Source organism: Opisthocomus hoazin, chromosome 16 (assembly GCF_030867145.1).
Source record: "Opisthocomus hoazin isolate bOpiHoa1 chromosome 16, bOpiHoa1.hap1, whole genome shotgun sequence".
Classification (NCBI taxonomy): Eukaryota; Metazoa; Chordata; class Aves; order Opisthocomiformes; family Opisthocomidae; genus Opisthocomus; species Opisthocomus hoazin.
This window is the reverse complement of record NC_134429.1, coordinates 1,047,679-1,064,546: the sequence shown is the minus strand read 5'-3', so window position 1 is coordinate 1,064,546 and position 16,868 is coordinate 1,047,679.

Sequence of the window (16,868 nt, the reverse complement as noted above, 5' to 3'; positions counted from 1 at the left end):
TTTAGGTGGTCCGTGAAGGGGGCCTCCGGCAGCCCTACTCTGAAAATGCGAACGTCTGCAGAGAGCTCGCAAACAGAAAGAGCTAGCCTGGAAAGCTGTTGCTCAGCCTCATCTGCCCATGGCACTGCTCGCACAGAGGCACAGAGACTGGGGCTGCTTGCTTGTCTAGCCACCTCTAACTTTAAACGTAGCTTAGGTGGTCCGTGCAGTGGGTCCTCCGGCAGCCCTGCTCCCTAAATGCGAACGTCTGCAGATAGCTCACAGCCAGAAAGAGCTAGCCTGGAAAGCTGTTGCTCAGCCTCATCTGCCCATGGCACTGCTCGCACAGAGGCACAGAGACTGGGGCTGCTTGCTTTTCTTGCACCTCAAACTTCAAAAGTATCTTTGGGGGTCCATGCAGGGGGCCTCCGGCAGCCCTCCTCTCAAAATGCGAAGGTCTGCAGATAGCTCGCAACCAGAAAAAGCTAGCCTGGAAAGCTGTTGCTCAGCCTCATCTGCCCATGGCACTGCTCGCACAGAGGCACAGAGACTGGGGCTGCTTGCTTGTCTTGCCACCTCTAACTTCAAAAGTATCTTAGGTGGTCGGTGAAGGGGGCCTCCGGCAGCCCTACTCTGAAATTGCGAACGTCTGCAGAGAGCTCGCAACCAGAAAAAGCTAGCCTGGAAATCTGTTGCTCAGCCTCATCTGCCCATGGCACTGCTCGCACAGAGGCACAGAGACTGGGGCTGCTTGCTTGTCTTGCCACCTCAAACTTCAAAGATCGCTTTGGGGGTCCGTGCAGGGGTCCTCCTACAGCCCTGCTCTGAAAATGCGAACGTCTGCAGATAGCTCGCAGACAGAAACAGCTAGCCTGCAAAGCTGTTGCTCAGCCTCATCTGCCCATGGCACTGCTCACACAGAGGCACAGAGACTGGGGCTGCTTGCTTTTCTTGCCACCTCAAACTTCAAACGTAGCTTTTGGGGTCCGTGCAGGGGGCATCCGGCAGCACTGCTCTGAAAATGCGAACTTCTGCAGATAGCTCGCAGGCAGAAAGAGCTAGCCTGGAAAGCTGTTGCTCAGCCTCATCTGCCCATGGCACTGCTCGCACAGAGGCACAGAGACTGGGGATGCTTGCTTGTCTAGCCACCTCTAACTTTAAACGTAGCTTAGGTGGTCCGTGCAGTGGGTCCTCCGGCAGCCCTGCTCCCTAAATGCGAACGTCTGCAGATAGCTCACAGCCAGAAAGAGCTAGCCTGGAAAGCTGTTGCTCAGCCTCATCTGCTCATGGCACTGCTCGCACAGAGGCACAGAGACTGGGGCTGCTTGCTTGTCTTGCCCCCTCAAACTTCAAAAGTATCTTAGGTGGTCCGTGAAGGGGGCCTCCGGCAGCCCTACTCTGAAATTGCGAACGTCTGCAGAGAGCTCGCAACCAGAAAAAGCTAGCCTGGGAATCTGTTGCTCAGCCTCATCTGCCCATGGCACTGCTCGCACAGAGGCACAGAGACTGGGGCTGCTTGCTTGTCTTGCAACCTCAAACTTCAAAAGTATCTTGGGTGATCCGTGAAGGGGGCCTCCGGCAGCCCTGCTCTGAAAATGCGAACGTCTGCAGAGAGCTCGCAACCAGAAAGAGCTAGCCTGGAAAGCTGTTGCTCAGCGTCATCTGCCCATGGCACTGCTCGCACAGAGGCACAGAGACTGGGGCTGCTTGCTTGTCTTGCCACCTCAAACTTCAAAAGTATTTTAGGTGGTCCGTGAAGGGGGCCTCCGGCAGCCCTACTCTGAAAATGCGAACTTCTGCAGATAGCTCGCAGGCAGAAAGTGCTAGCCTGCAAAGCTGTTGCTCAGCCTCATCTGCCCATGGCACTGCTCGCATAGAGGCAGAGAGACTGGGGCTGCTTGCTTGTCTTGCCACCTCAAACTTCAAAAGTATTTTAGGTGGTCCGTGAAGGGGGCCTCCGGCAGCCCTACTCTGAAAATGCGAACGTCTGCAGAGAGCTCACAGCCAGAAAGATCTAGCCTGGAAAGCTGTTGCTCAGCCTCATCTGCCCATGGCACTGCTCGCACAGAGGCACAGAGACTGAGGCTGCTTGGTTGTCTAGCCACCTCTAACTTTAAACGTAGCTTAGGTGGTCCGTGCAGTGGGTCCTCCGGCAGCCCTGCTCCCTAAATGCGAACGTCTGCAGATAGCTCACAGCCAGAAAGAGCTAGCCTGGAAAGCTGTTGCTCAGCCTCATCTGCTCATGGCACTGCTCGCACAGAGGCACAGAGACTGGGGCTGCTTGCTTTTCTTGCACCTCAAACTTCAAACGTATCTTTGGGGGTCCATGCAGGGGGCCTCCGGCAGCCCTCCTCTCAAAATGCGAAGGTCTGCAGATAGCTCGCAACCAGAAAAAGCTAGCCTGGAAAGCTGTTGCTCAGCCTCATCTGCCCATGGCACTGCTCGCACAGAGGCAGAGAGACTGGGGCTGCTTGCTTGTCTTGCCACCTCTAACTTCAAAAGTATCTTAGGTGGTCCGTGAAGGGGGCCTCCGGCAGCCCTACTCTGAAATTGCGAACGTCTGCAGAGAGCTCGCAACCAGAAAAAGCTAGCCTGGAAATCTGTTGCTCAGCCTCATCTGCCCATGGCACTGCTCGCACAGAGGCACAGAGACTAGGGCTGCTTGCTTGTCTTGCCACCTCAAACTTCAAAGATCGCTTTGGGGGTCCGTGCAGGGGTCCTCCGGCAGCCCTGCTCTGAAAATGCGAACGTCTGCAGATAGCTCGCAGCCAGAAACTGCTAGCCTGCAAAGCTGTTGCTCAGCCTCATCTGCCCATGGCACTGCTCACACAGAGGCACAGAGACTGGGGCTGCTTGCTTTTCTTGCCACCTCAAACTTCAAACGTAGCTTTTTGGGTCCGTTCAGGGGGCATCCGGCAGCACTGCTCTGAAAATGCGAACTTCTGCAGATAGCTCGCAGGCAGAAAGAGCTAGCCTGGAAAGCTGTTGCTCAGCCTCATCTGCCCATGGCACTGCTCGCACAGAGGCACAGAGACTGGGGCTGCTTGCTTGTCTTGCAACCTCAAACTTGAAACGTATATTTGGGGGTCCGTGCAGGGGACCTCCGGCAGCCCTGCTCTGAAAATGCGAACGTCTGCAGATAGCTCGCAGCCAGAAAGAGCTAGCCTGGAAAGCTGTTGCTCAGCCTCATCTGCCCATGGCACTGCTCGCACAGAGGCACAGAGACTGGGGCTGCTTGCTTGTCTTGCAACCTCAAACTTCAAACGTATCTTGGGTGATCCGTGAAGGGGGCCTCCGGCAGCCCTGCTCTGAAAATGCGAACGTCTGCAGAGAGCTCGCAACCAGAAAGAGCTAGCCTGGAAAGCTGTTGCTCAGCGTCATCTGCCCATGGCACTGCTCGCACAGAGGCACAGAGACTGGGGCTGCTTGCTTGTCTTGCCACCTCTAACTTTAAACGTAGTTTAGGTGGTCCGTGAAGGGGGCCTCCGGCAGCCCTACTCTGAAAATGCGAACGTCTGCAGATAGCTCGCAGGCAGAAAGAGCTAGCCTGCAAAGCTGTTGCTCAGCCTCATCTGCCCATGGCACTGCTCGCATAGAGGCAGAGAGACTGGGGCTGCTTGCTTGTCTTGCCACCTCAAACTTCAAAAGTATTTTAGGTGGTCCGTGAAGGGGGCCTCCGGCAGCCCTACTCTTAAAATGCGAACGTCTGCAGAGAGCTCGCAACCAGAAAGAGCTAGCCTGGAAAGCTGTTGCTCAGCCTCATCTGCCCATGGCACTGCTCGCACAGAGGCACAGAGACTGGGGATGCTTGCTTGTCTAGCCACCTCTAACTTTAAACGTAGCTTAGGTGGTCCGTGCAGTGGGTCCTCCGGCAGCCCTGCTCCCTAAATGCGAACGTCTGCAGATAGCTCACAGCCAGAAAGAGCTAGCCTGGAAAGCTGTTGCTCAGCCTCATCTGCTCATGGCACTGCTCGCACAGAGGCACAGAGACTGGGGCTGCTTGCTTGTCTTGCCCCCTCAAACTTCAAAAGTATCTTAGGTGGTCCGTGAAGGGGGCCTCCGGCAGCCCTACTCTGAAATTGCGAACGTCTGCAGAGAGCTCGCAACCAGAAAAAGCTAGCCTGGGAATCTGTTGCTCAGCCTCATCTGCCCATGGCACTGCTCGCACAGAGGCACAGAGACTAGGGCTGCTTGCTTGTCTTGCCACCTCAAACTTCAAAGATCGCTTTGGGGGTCCGTGCAGGGGTCCTCCGGCAGCCCTACTCTGAAAATGCGAAAGTCTGCAGATAGCTCGCAGCCAGAAACAGCTAGCCTGCAAAGCTGTTGCTCAGCCTCATCTGCCCATGGCACTGCTCACACAGAGGCACAGAGACTGGGGCTGCTTGCTTTTCTTGCCACCTCAAACTTCAAACGTAGCTTTTGGGGTCCGTGCAGGGGGCCTCCGGCAGCACTGCTCTGAAAATGCGAACTTCTGCAGATAGCTCGCAGGCAGAAAGAGCTAGCCTGGAAAGCTGTTGCTCAGCCTCATCTGCCCATGGCACTGCTCGCACAGAGGCACAGAGACTGGGGCTGCTTGCTTGTCTTGCAACCTCAAACTTCAAACGTATATTTGGGGGTCCGTGCAGGGGACCTCCGGCAGCCCTGCTCTGAAAATGCGAACGTCTGCAGATAGCTCGCAGCCAGAAAGAGCTAGCCTGGAAAGCTGTTGCTCAGCCTCATCTGCCCATGGCACTGCTCGCACAGAGGCACAGAGACTGGGGCTGCTTGCTTGTCTTGCAACCTCAAACTTCAAAAGTATCTTGGGTGATCCGTGAAGGGGGCCTCCGGCAGCCCTGCTCTGAAAATGCGAACGTCTGCAGAGAGCTCGCAACCAGAAAGAGCTAGCCTGGAAAGCTGTTGCTCAGCGTCATCTGCCCATGGCACTGCTCGCACAGAGGCACAGAGACTGGGGCTGCTTGCTTGTCTTGCCACCTCAAACTTTAAACGTAGTTTAGGTGGTCCGTGCAGTGGGGCCTCCGGCAGCCCTGCTCCCTAAATGCGAACGTCTGCAGATAGCTCGCAGCCCGAAAGAGCTAGCCTGGAAAGCTGTTGCTCAGCCTCATCTGCTCATGGCACTGCTCGCACAGAGGCACAGAGACTGGGGCTGCTTGCTTTTCTTGCACCTCAAACTTCAAACGTATCTTTGGGGGTCCATGCAGGGGGCCTCCTTCAGCCCTGCTCTGAAAATGCGAACGTCTGCAGAGAGCTCGCAGGCAGAAAGAGCTAGCCTGCAAAGCTGTTGCTCAGCCTCATCTGCCCATGGCACTGCTCGCATAGAGGCAGAGAGACTGGGGCTGCTTGCTTGTCTTGCCACCTCAAACTTCAAAAGTATTTTAGGTGGTCCGTGAAGGGGGCCTCCGGCAGCCCTACTCTGAAAATGCGAACTTCTGCAGATAGCTCGCAGGCAGAAAGAGCTAGCCTGCAAAGCTGTTGCTCAGCCTCATCTGCCCATGGCACTGCTCGCATAGAGGGAGAGAGACTGGGGCTGCTTGCTTGTCTTGCCACCTCAAACTTCAAAAGTATTTTAGGTGGTCCGTGAAGGGGGCCTCCGGCAGCCCTACTCTGAAAATGCGAACGTCTGCAGAGAGCTCGCAGCCAGAAAGATCTAGCCTGGAAAGCTGTTGCTCAGCCTCATCTGCCCATGGCACTGCTCGCACAGAGGCAGAGAGACTGGGGCTGCTTGCTTGTCTTGCCACCTCAAACTTCAAAAGTATCTTAGGTGGTCCGTGAAGGGGGCCTTCGGCAGCCCTACTCTGAAATTGCGAACGTCTGCAGAGAGCTCGCAACCAGAAAAAGCTAGCCTGCAAAGCTGTGGCTCAGCCTCATCTGCCCATGGCACTGCTCGCACAGAGGCACAGAGACTGGGGCTGCTTGCTTGTCTTGCCACCTCAAACTTCAAAAGTATTTTAGGTGGTCCGTGAAGGGGGCCTCCGGCAGCCCTACTCTGAAAATGCGAACGTCTGCAGAGAGCTCACAACCAGAAAGAGCTAGACTGGAAAGCTGTTGCTCAGCCTCATCTGCCCATGGCACTGCTCGCACAGAGGCACAGAGACTGGGGCTGCTTGCTTGTCTAGCCACCTCTAACTTTAAACGTAGCTTAGGTGGTCCGTGCAGTGGGTCCTCCGGCAGCCCTGCTCCCTAAATGCGAACGTCTGCAGATAGCTCACAGCCAGAAAGAGCTAGCCTGGAAAGCTGTTGCTCAGCCTCATCTGCCCATGGCACTGCTCGCACAGAGGCACAGAGACTGGGGCTGCTTGCTTTTCTTGCACCTCAAACTTCAAAAGTATCTTTGGGGGTCCATGCAGGGGGCCTCCGGCAGCCCTCCTCTCAAAATGCGAAGGTCTGCAGATAGCTCGCAGCCAGAAAGAGCTAGCCTGGAAAGCTGTTGCTCAGCCTCATCTGCCCATGGCACTGCTCGCACAGAGGCACAGAGACTGGGGCTGCTTGCTTGTCTTGCAACCTCAAACTTCAAAAGTATCTTGGGTGATCCGTGAAGGGGGCCTCCGGCAGCCCTGCTCTGAAAATGCGAACGTCTGCAGAGAGCTCGCAACCAGAAAGAGCTAGCCTGGAAAGCTGTTGCTCAGCCTCATCTGCCCATGGCACTGCTCGCACAGAGGCACAGAGACTGGGGCTGCTTGCTTGTCTTGCCACCTCTAACTTTAAACGTAGTTTAGGTGGTCCGTGCAGTGGGGCCTCCGGCAGCCCTGCTCCCAAAATGCGAACGTCTGCAGATAGCTCGCAGCCAGAAAGAGCTAGCCTGGAAAGCTGTTGCTCAGCCTCATCTGCTCATGGCACTGCTCGCACAGAGGCACAGAGACTGGGGCTGCTTGCTTTTCTTGCACCTCAAACTTCAAACGTATCTTCGGGGGTCCATGCAGGGGGCCTCCTTCAGCCCTGCTCTGAAAATGCGAACGTCTGCAGATAGCTCGCAGGCAGAAAGAGTTAGCCTGCAAAGCTGTTGCTCAGCCTCATCTGCCCATGGCACTGCTCGCATAGAGGCAGAGAGACTGGGGCTGCTTGCTTGTCTTGCCACCTCAAACTTCAAAAGTATTTTAGGTGGTCCGTGAAGGGGGCCTCCGGCAGCCCTACTCTGAAAATGCGAACGTCTGCAGATAGCTCGCAGGCAGAAAGAGCTAGCCTGGAAAGCTGTTGCTCAGCCTCATCTGCCCATGGCACTGCTCACACAGAGGCACAGAGACTGGGGCTGCTTGCTTGTCTTGCCACATCAAACTTCAAAAGTATTTTAGGTGGTCCGTGAAGGGGGCCTCCGGCAGCCCTACTCTGAAAATGCGAACGTCTGCAGAGAGCTCGCAACCAGAAAGAGCTAGCCTGGAAAGCTGTTGCTCAGCCTCATCTGCCCATGGCACTGCTCGCACAGAGGCACAGAGACTGGGGCTGCTTGCTTGTCTTGCCACCTCTAACTTTAAACGTAGCTTAGGTGGTCCGTGCAGTGGGGCCTCCGGCAGCCCTGCTCCCTAAATGCGAACGTCTGCAGATAGCTCGCAGGCAGAAAGAGCTAGCCTGCAAAGCTGTTGCTCAGCCTCATCTGCTCATGGCACTGCTCGCACAGAGGCACAGAGACTGGGGCTGCTTGCTTTTCTTGCACCTCAAACTTCAAAAGTATCTTTGGGGGTCCATGCAGGGGGCCTCCGGCAACCCTCCTCTCAAAATGCGAAGGTCTGCAGATAGCTCGCAGGCAGAAAGAGTTAGCCTGCAAAGCTGTTGCTCAGCCTCATCTGACCATGGCACTGCTCACACAGAGGCACAGAGACTGGGGCTGCTTGCTTTTCTTGCCACCTCAAACTTCAAACGTAGCTTTTGGGGTCCGTGCAGGGGGCCTCCGGCAGCACTGCTCTGAAAATGCGAACTTCTGCAGATAGCTCGCAGGCAGAAAGAGCTAGCCTGGAAAGCTGTTGCTCAGCCTCATCTGCCCATGGCACTGCTCGCACAGAGGCACAGAGACTGGGGCTGCTTGCTTGTCTTGCAACCTCAAACTTCAAACGTATATTTGGGGGTCCGTGCAGGGGACCTCCGGCAGCCCTGCTCTGAAAATGCGAACGTCTGCAGATAGCTCGCAGCCAGAAAGAGCTAGCCTGGAAAGCTGTTGCTCAGCCTCATCTGCCCATGGCACTGCTCGCACAGAGGCACAGAGACTGGGGCTGCTTGCTTGTCTTGCAACCTCAAACTTCAAAAGTATCTTGGGTGATCCGTGAAGGGGGCCTCCGGCAGCCCTGCTCTGAAAATGCGAACGTCTGCAGAGAGCTCGCAACCAGAAAGAGCTAGCCTGGAAAGCTGTTGCTCAGCGTCATCTGCCCATGGCACTGCTCGCACAGAGGCACAGAGACTGGGGCTGCTTGCTTGTCTTGCCACCTCAAACTTTAAACGTAGTTTAGGTGGTCCGTGCAGTGGGGCCTCCGGCAGCCCTGCTCCCTAAATGCGAACGTCTGCAGATAGCTCGCAGCCCGAAAGAGCTAGCCTGGAAAGCTGTTGCTCAGCCTCATCTGCTCATGGCACTGCTCGCACAGAGGCACAGAGACTGGGGCTGCTTGCTTGTCTTGCACCTCAAACTTCAAACGTATCTTTGGGGGTCCATGCAGGGGGCCTCCTTCAGCCCTGCTCTGAAAATGCGAACGTCTGCAGAGAGCTCGCAGGCAGAAAGAGCTAGCCTGCAAAGCTGTTGCTCAGCCTCATCTGCCCATGGCACTGCTCGCATAGAGGCAGAGAGACTGGGGCTGCTTGCTTGTCTTGCCACCTCAAACTTCAAAAGTATTTTAGGTGGTCCGTGAAGGGGGCCTCCGGCAGCCCTACTCTGAAAATGCGAACTTCTGCAGATAGCTCGCAGGCAGAAAGAGCTAGCCTGCAAAGCTGTTGCTCAGCCTCATCTGCCCATGGCACTGCTCGCATAGAGGCAGAGAGACTGGTGCTGCTTGCTTGTCTTGCCACCTCAAACTTCAAAAGTATTTTAGGTGGTCCGTGAAGGGGGCCTCCGGCAGCCCTACTCTGAAAATGCGAACGTCTGCAGAGAGCTCGCAGCCAGAAAGATCTAGCCTGGAAAGCTGTTGCTCAGCCTCATCTGCCCATGGCACTGCTCGCACAGAGGCACAGAGACTGGGGCTGCTTGCTTGTCTTGCCACCTCTAACTTTAAACGTAGCTTAGGTGGTCCGTGCAGTGGGTCCTCCGGCAGCCCTGCTCCCTAAATGCGAACGTCTGCAGATAGCTCACAGCCAGAAAGAGCTAGCCTGGAAAGCTGTTGCTCAGCCTCATCTGCTCATGGCACTGCTCGCACAGAGGCACAGAGACTGGGGCTGCTTGCTTTTCTTGCACCTCAAACTTCAAAAGTATCTTTGGGGGTCCATGCAGGGGGCCTCCGGCAGCACTCCTCTCAAAATGCGAAGGTCTGCAGATAGCTCGCAACCAGAAAAAGCTAGCCTGGAAAGCTGTTGCTCAGCCTCATCTGCCCATGGCACTGCTCGCACAGAGGCAGAGAGACTGGGGCTGCTTGCTTGTCTTGCCACCTCAAACTTCAAAAGTATCTTAGGTGGTCCGTGAAGGGGGCCTTCGGCAGCCCTACTCTGAAATTGCGAACGTCTGCAGAGAGCTCGCAACCAGAAAAAGCTAGCCTGCAAAGCTGTTGCTCAGCCTCATCTGCCCATGGCACTGCTCGCACAGAGGCACAGAGACTGGGGCTGCTTGCTTGTCTTGCCACCTCAAACTTCAAAAGTATTTTAGGTGGTCCGTGAAGGGGGCCTCCGGCAGCCCTACTCTGAAAATGCGAACGTCTGCAGAGAGCTCGCAAACAGAAAGAGCTAGACTGGAAAGCTGTTGCTCAGCCTCATCTGCCCATGGCACTGCTCGCACAGAGGCACAGAGACTGGGGCTGCTTGCTTGTCTAGCCACCTCTAACTTTAAACGTAGCTTAGGTGGTCCGTGCAGTGGGTCCTCCGGCAGCCCTGCTCCCTAAATGCGAACGTCTGCAGATAGCTCACAGCCAGAAAGAGCTAGCCTGGAAAGCTGTTGCTCAGCCTCATCTGCCCATGGCACTGCTCGCACAGAGGCACAGAGACTGGGGCTGCTTGCTTTTCTTGCACCTCAAACTTCAAAAGTATCTTTGGGGGTCCATGCAGGGGGCCTCCGGCAGCCCTCCTCTCAAAATGCGAAGGTCTGCAGATAGCTCGCAACCAGAAAAAGCTAGCCTGGAAAGCTGTTGCTCAGCCTCATCTGCCCATGGCACTGCTCGCACAGAGGCAGAGAGACTGGGGCTGCTTGCTTGTCTTGCCACCTCTAACTTCAAAAGTATCTTAGGTGGTCGGTGAAGGGGGCCTCCGGCAGCCCTACTCTGAAATTGCGAACGTCTGCAGAGAGCTCGCAACCAGAAAAAGCTAGCCTGGAAATCTGTTGCTCAGCCTCATCTGCCCATGGCACTGCTCGCACAGAGGCACAGAGACTGGGGCTGCTTGCTTGTCTTGCCACCTCAAACTTCAAAGATCGCTTTGGGGGTCCGTGCAGGGGTCCTCCTACAGCCCTGCTCTGAAAATGCGAACGTCTGCAGATAGCTCGCAGACAGAAACAGCTAGCCTGCAAAGCTGTTGCTCAGCCTCATCTGCCCATGGCACTGCTCACACAGAGGCACAGAGACTGGGGCTGCTTGCTTTTCTTGCCACCTCAAACTTCAAACGTAGCTTTTGGGGTCCGTGCAGGGGGCATCCGGCAGCACTGCTCTGAAAATGCGAACTTCTGCAGATAGCTCGCAGGCAGAAAGAGCTAGCCTGGAAAGCTGTTGCTCAGCCTCATCTGCCCATGGCACTGCTCGCACAGAGGCACAGAGACTGGGGATGCTTGCTTGTCTAGCCACCTCTAACTTTAAACGTAGCTTAGGTGGTCCGTGCAGTGGGTCCTCCGGCAGCCCTGCTCCCTAAATGCGAACGTCTGCAGATAGCTCACAGCCAGAAAGAGCTAGCCTGGAAAGCTGTTGCTCAGCCTCATCTGCTCATGGCACTGCTCGCACAGAGGCACAGAGACTGGGGCTGCTTGCTTGTCTTGCCCCCTCAAACTTCAAAAGTATCTTAGGTGGTCCGTGAAGGGGGCCTCCGGCAGCCCTACTCTGAAATTGCGAACGTCTGCAGAGAGCTCGCAACCAGAAAAAGCTAGCCTGGGAATCTGTTGCTCAGCCTCATCTGCCCATGGCACTGCTCGCACAGAGGCACAGAGACTGGGGCTGCTTGCTTGTCTTGCAACCTCAAACTTCAAAAGTATCTTGGGTGATCCGTGAAGGGGGCCTCCGGCAGCCCTGCTCTGAAAATGCGAACGTCTGCAGAGAGCTCGCAACCAGAAAGAGCTAGCCTGGAAAGCTGTTGCTCAGCGTCATCTGCCCATGGCACTGCTCGCACAGAGGCACAGAGACTGGGGCTGCTTGCTTGTCTTGCCACCTCAAACTTCAAAAGTATTTTAGGTGGTCCGTGAAGGGGGCCTCCGGCAGCCCTACTCTGAAAATGCGAACTTCTGCAGATAGCTCGCAGGCAGAAAGTGCTAGCCTGCAAAGCTGTTGCTCAGCCTCATCTGCCCATGGCACTGCTCGCATAGAGGCAGAGAGACTGGGGCTGCTTGCTTGTCTTGCCACCTCAAACTTCAAAAGTATTTTAGGTGGTCCGTGAAGGGGGCCTCCGGCAGCCCTACTCTGAAAATGCGAACGTCTGCAGAGAGCTCACAGCCAGAAAGATCTAGCCTGGAAAGCTGTTGCTCAGCCTCATCTGCCCATGGCACTGCTCGCACAGAGGCACAGAGACTGAGGCTGCTTGGTTGTCTAGCCACCTCTAACTTTAAACGTAGCTTAGGTGGTCCGTGCAGTGGGTCCTCCGGCAGCCCTGCTCCCTAAATGCGAACGTCTGCAGATAGCTCACAGCCAGAAAGAGCTAGCCTGGAAAGCTGTTGCTCAGCCTCATCTGCTCATGGCACTGCTCGCACAGAGGCACAGAGACTGGGGCTGCTTGCTTTTCTTGCACCTCAAACTTCAAACGTATCTTTGGGGGTCCATGCAGGGGGCCTCCGGCAGCCCTCCTCTCAAAATGCGAAGGTCTGCAGATAGCTCGCAACCAGAAAAAGCTAGCCTGGAAAGCTGTTGCTCAGCCTCATCTGCCCATGGCACTGCTCGCACAGAGGCAGAGAGACTGGGGCTGCTTGCTTGTCTTGCCACCTCTAACTTCAAAAGTATCTTAGGTGGTCCGTGAAGGGGGCCTCCGGCAGCCCTACTCTGAAATTGCGAACGTCTGCAGAGAGCTCGCAACCAGAAAAAGCTAGCCTGGAAATCTGTTGCTCAGCCTCATCTGCCCATGGCACTGCTCGCACAGAGGCACAGAGACTAGGGCTGCTTGCTTGTCTTGCCACCTCAAACTTCAAAGATCGCTTTGGGGGTCCGTGCAGGGGTCCTCCGGCAGCCCTGCTCTGAAAATGCGAACGTCTGCAGATAGCTCGCAGCCAGAAACTGCTAGCCTGCAAAGCTGTTGCTCAGCCTCATCTGCCCATGGCACTGCTCACACAGAGGCACAGAGACTGGGGCTGCTTGCTTTTCTTGCCACCTCAAACTTCAAACGTAGCTTTTTGGGTCCGTTCAGGGGGCATCCGGCAGCACTGCTCTGAAAATGCGAACTTCTGCAGATAGCTCGCAGGCAGAAAGAGCTAGCCTGGAAAGCTGTTGCTCAGCCTCATCTGCCCATGGCACTGCTCGCACAGAGGCACAGAGACTGGGGCTGCTTGCTTGTCTTGCAACCTCAAACTTGAAACGTATATTTGGGGGTCCGTGCAGGGGACCTCCGGCAGCCCTGCTCTGAAAATGCGAACGTCTGCAGATAGCTCGCAGCCAGAAAGAGCTAGCCTGGAAAGCTGTTGCTCAGCCTCATCTGCCCATGGCACTGCTCGCACAGAGGCACAGAGACTGGGGCTGCTTGCTTGTCTTGCAACCTCAAACTTCAAACGTATCTTGGGTGATCCGTGAAGGGGGCCTCCGGCAGCCCTGCTCTGAAAATGCGAACGTCTGCAGAGAGCTCGCAACCAGAAAGAGCTAGCCTGGAAAGCTGTTGCTCAGCGTCATCTGCCCATGGCACTGCTCGCACAGAGGCACAGAGACTGGGGCTGCTTGCTTGTCTTGCCACCTCTAACTTTAAACGTAGTTTAGGTGGTCCGTGAAGGGGGCCTCCGGCAGCCCTACTCTGAAAATGCGAACGTCTGCAGATAGCTCGCAGGCAGAAAGAGCTAGCCTGCAAAGCTGTTGCTCAGCCTCATCTGCCCATGGCACTGCTCGCATAGAGGCAGAGAGACTGGGGCTGCTTGCTTGTCTTGCCACCTCAAACTTCAAAAGTATTTTAGGTGGTCCGTGAAGGGGGCCTCCGGCAGCCCTACTCTTAAAATGCGAACGTCTGCAGAGAGCTCGCAACCAGAAAGAGCTAGCCTGGAAAGCTGTTGCTCAGCCTCATCTGCCCATGGCACTGCTCGCACAGAGGCACAGAGACTGGGGATGCTTGCTTGTCTAGCCACCTCTAACTTTAAACGTAGCTTAGGTGGTCCGTGCAGTGGGTCCTCCGGCAGCCCTGCTCCCTAAATGCGAACGTCTGCAGATAGCTCACAGCCAGAAAGAGCTAGCCTGGAAAGCTGTTGCTCAGCCTCATCTGCTCATGGCACTGCTCGCACAGAGGCACAGAGACTGGGGCTGCTTGCTTGTCTTGCCCCCTCAAACTTCAAAAGTATCTTAGGTGGTCCGTGAAGGGGGCCTCCGGCAGCCCTACTCTGAAATTGCGAACGTCTGCAGAGAGCTCGCAACCAGAAAAAGCTAGCCTGGGAATCTGTTGCTCAGCCTCATCTGCCCATGGCACTGCTCGCACAGAGGCACAGAGACTAGGGCTGCTTGCTTGTCTTGCCACCTCAAACTTCAAAGATCGCTTTGGGGGTCCGTGCAGGGGTCCTCCGGCAGCCCTACTCTGAAAATGCGAAAGTCTGCAGATAGCTCGCAGCCAGAAACAGCTAGCCTGCAAAGCTGTTGCTCAGCCTCATCTGCCCATGGCACTGCTCACACAGAGGCACAGAGACTGGGGCTGCTTGCTTTTCTTGCCACCTCAAACTTCAAACGTAGCTTTTGGGGTCCGTGCAGGGGGCCTCCGGCAGCACTGCTCTGAAAATGCGAACTTCTGCAGATAGCTCGCAGGCAGAAAGAGCTAGCCTGGAAAGCTGTTGCTCAGCCTCATCTGCCCATGGCACTGCTCGCACAGAGGCACAGAGACTGGGGCTGCTTGCTTGTCTTGCAACCTCAAACTTCAAACGTATATTTGGGGGTCCGTGCAGGGGACCTCCGGCAGCCCTGCTCTGAAAATGCGAACGTCTGCAGATAGCTCGCAGCCAGAAAGAGCTAGCCTGGAAAGCTGTTGCTCAGCCTCATCTGCCCATGGCACTGCTCGCACAGAGGCACAGAGACTGGGGCTGCTTGCTTGTCTTGCAACCTCAAACTTCAAAAGTATCTTGGGTGATCCGTGAAGGGGGCCTCCGGCAGCCCTGCTCTGAAAATGCGAACGTCTGCAGAGAGCTCGCAACCAGAAAGAGCTAGCCTGGAAAGCTGTTGCTCAGCGTCATCTGCCCATGGCACTGCTCGCACAGAGGCACAGAGACTGGGGCTGCTTGCTTGTCTTGCCACCTCAAACTTCAAAAGTATTTTAGGTGGTCCGTGAAGGGGGCCTCCGGCAGCCCTACTCTGAAAATGTGAACTTCTGCAGATAGCTCGCAGGCAGAAAGAGCTAGCCTGCAAAGCTGTTGCTCAGCCTCATCTGCCCATGGCACTGCTCGCATAGAGGCAGAGAGACTGGGGCTGCTTGCTTGTCTTGCCACCTCAAACTTCAAAAGTATTTTAGGTGGTCCGTGAAGGGGGCCTCCGGCAGCCCTACTCTGAAAATGCGAACGTCTGCAGAGAGCTCGCAGCCAGAAAGATCTAGCCTGGAAAGCTGTTGCTCAGCCTCATCTGCCCATGGCACTGCTCGCACAGAGGCACAGAGACTGAGGCTGCTTGCTTGTCTAGCCACCTCTAACTTTAAACGTAGCTTAGGTGGTCCGTGCAGTGGGTCCTCCGGCAGCCCTGCTCCCTAAATGCGAACGTCTGCAGATAGCTCACAGCCAGAAAGAGCTAGCCTGGAAAGCTGTTGCTCAGCCTCATCTGCTCATGGCACTGCTCGCACAGAGGCACAGAGACTGGGGCTGCTTGCTTTTCTTGCACCTCAAACTTCAAACGTATCTTTGGGGGTCCATGCAGGGGGCCTCCGGCAGCCCTCCTCTCAAAATGCGAAGGTCTGCAGATAGCTCGCAACCAGAAAAAGCTAGCCTGGAAAGCTGTTGCTCAGCCTCATCTGCCCATGGCACTGCTCGCACAGAGGCAGAGAGACTGGGGCTGCTTGCTTGTCTTGCCACCTCTAACTTCAAAAGTATCTTAGGTGGTCCGTGAAGGGGGCCTCCGGCAGCCCTACTCTGAAATTGCGAACGTCTGCAGAGAGCTCGCAACCAGAAAAAGCTAGCCTGGAAATCTGTTGCTCAGCCTCATCTGCCCATGGCACTGCTCGCACAGAGACACAGAGACTAGGGCTGCTTGCTTGTCTTGCCACCTCAAACTTCAAAGATCGCTTTGGGGGTCCGTGCAGGGGTCCTCCGGCAGCCCTGCTCTGAAAATGCGAACGTCTGCAGATAGCTCGCAGCCAGAAACTGCTAGCCTGCAAAGCTGTTGCTCAGCCTCATCTGCCCATGGCACTGCTCACACAGAGGCACAGAGACTGGGGCTGCTTGCTTTTCTTGCCACCTCAAACTTCAAACGTAGCTTTTGGGGTCCGTTCAGGGGGCATCCGGCAGCCCTGCTCTGAAAATGCGAAGGTCTGCAGATAGCTCGCAGGCAGAAAGAGCTAGCCTGGAAAGCTGTTGCTCAGCCTCATCTGCCCATGGCACTGCTCGCACAGAGGCACAGAGACTGGGGCTGCTTGCTTGTCTTGCAACCTCAAACTTGAAACGTATATTTGGGGGTCCGTGCAGGGGACCTCCGGCAGCCCTGCTCTGAAAATGCGAACGTCTGCAGATAGCTCGCAGCCAGAAAGAGCTAGCCTGGAAAGCTGTTGCTCAGCCTCATCTGCCCATGGCACTGCTCGCACAGAGGCACAGAGACTGGGGCTGCTTGCTTGTCTTGCAACCTCAAACTTCAAAAGTATCTTGGGTGATCCGTGAAGGGGGCCTCCGGCAGCCCTGCTCTGAAAATGCGAACGTCTGCAGAGAGCTCGCAACCAGAAAAAGCTAGCCTGCAAAGCTGTTGCTCAGCCTCATCTGCCCATGGCACTGCTCGCATAGAGGCAGAGAGACTGGGGCTGCTTGCTTGTCTTGCCACCTCAAACTTCAAAAGTATTTTAGGTGGTCCGTGAAGGGGGCCTCCGGCAGCCCTACTCTTAAAATGCGAACGTCTGCAGAGAGCTCGCAACCAGAAAGAGCTAGCCTGGAAAGCTGTTGCTCAGCCTCATCTGCCCATGGCACTGCTCGCACAGAGGCACAGAGACTGGGGATGCTTGCTTGTCTAGCCACCTCTAACTTTAAACGTAGCTTAGGTGGTCCGTGTAGTGGGTCCTCCGGCAGCCCTGCTCCCTAAATGCGAACGTCTGCAGATAGCTCACAGCCAGAAAGAGCTAGCCTGGAAAGCTGTTGCTCAGCCTCATCTGCTCATGGCACTGCTCGCACAGAGGCACAGAGACTGGGGCTGCTTGCTTTTCTTGCACCTCAAACTTCAAACGTATCTTTGGGGGTCCATGTAGGGGGCCTCCGGCAGCCCTCCTCTCAAAATGCGAAGGTC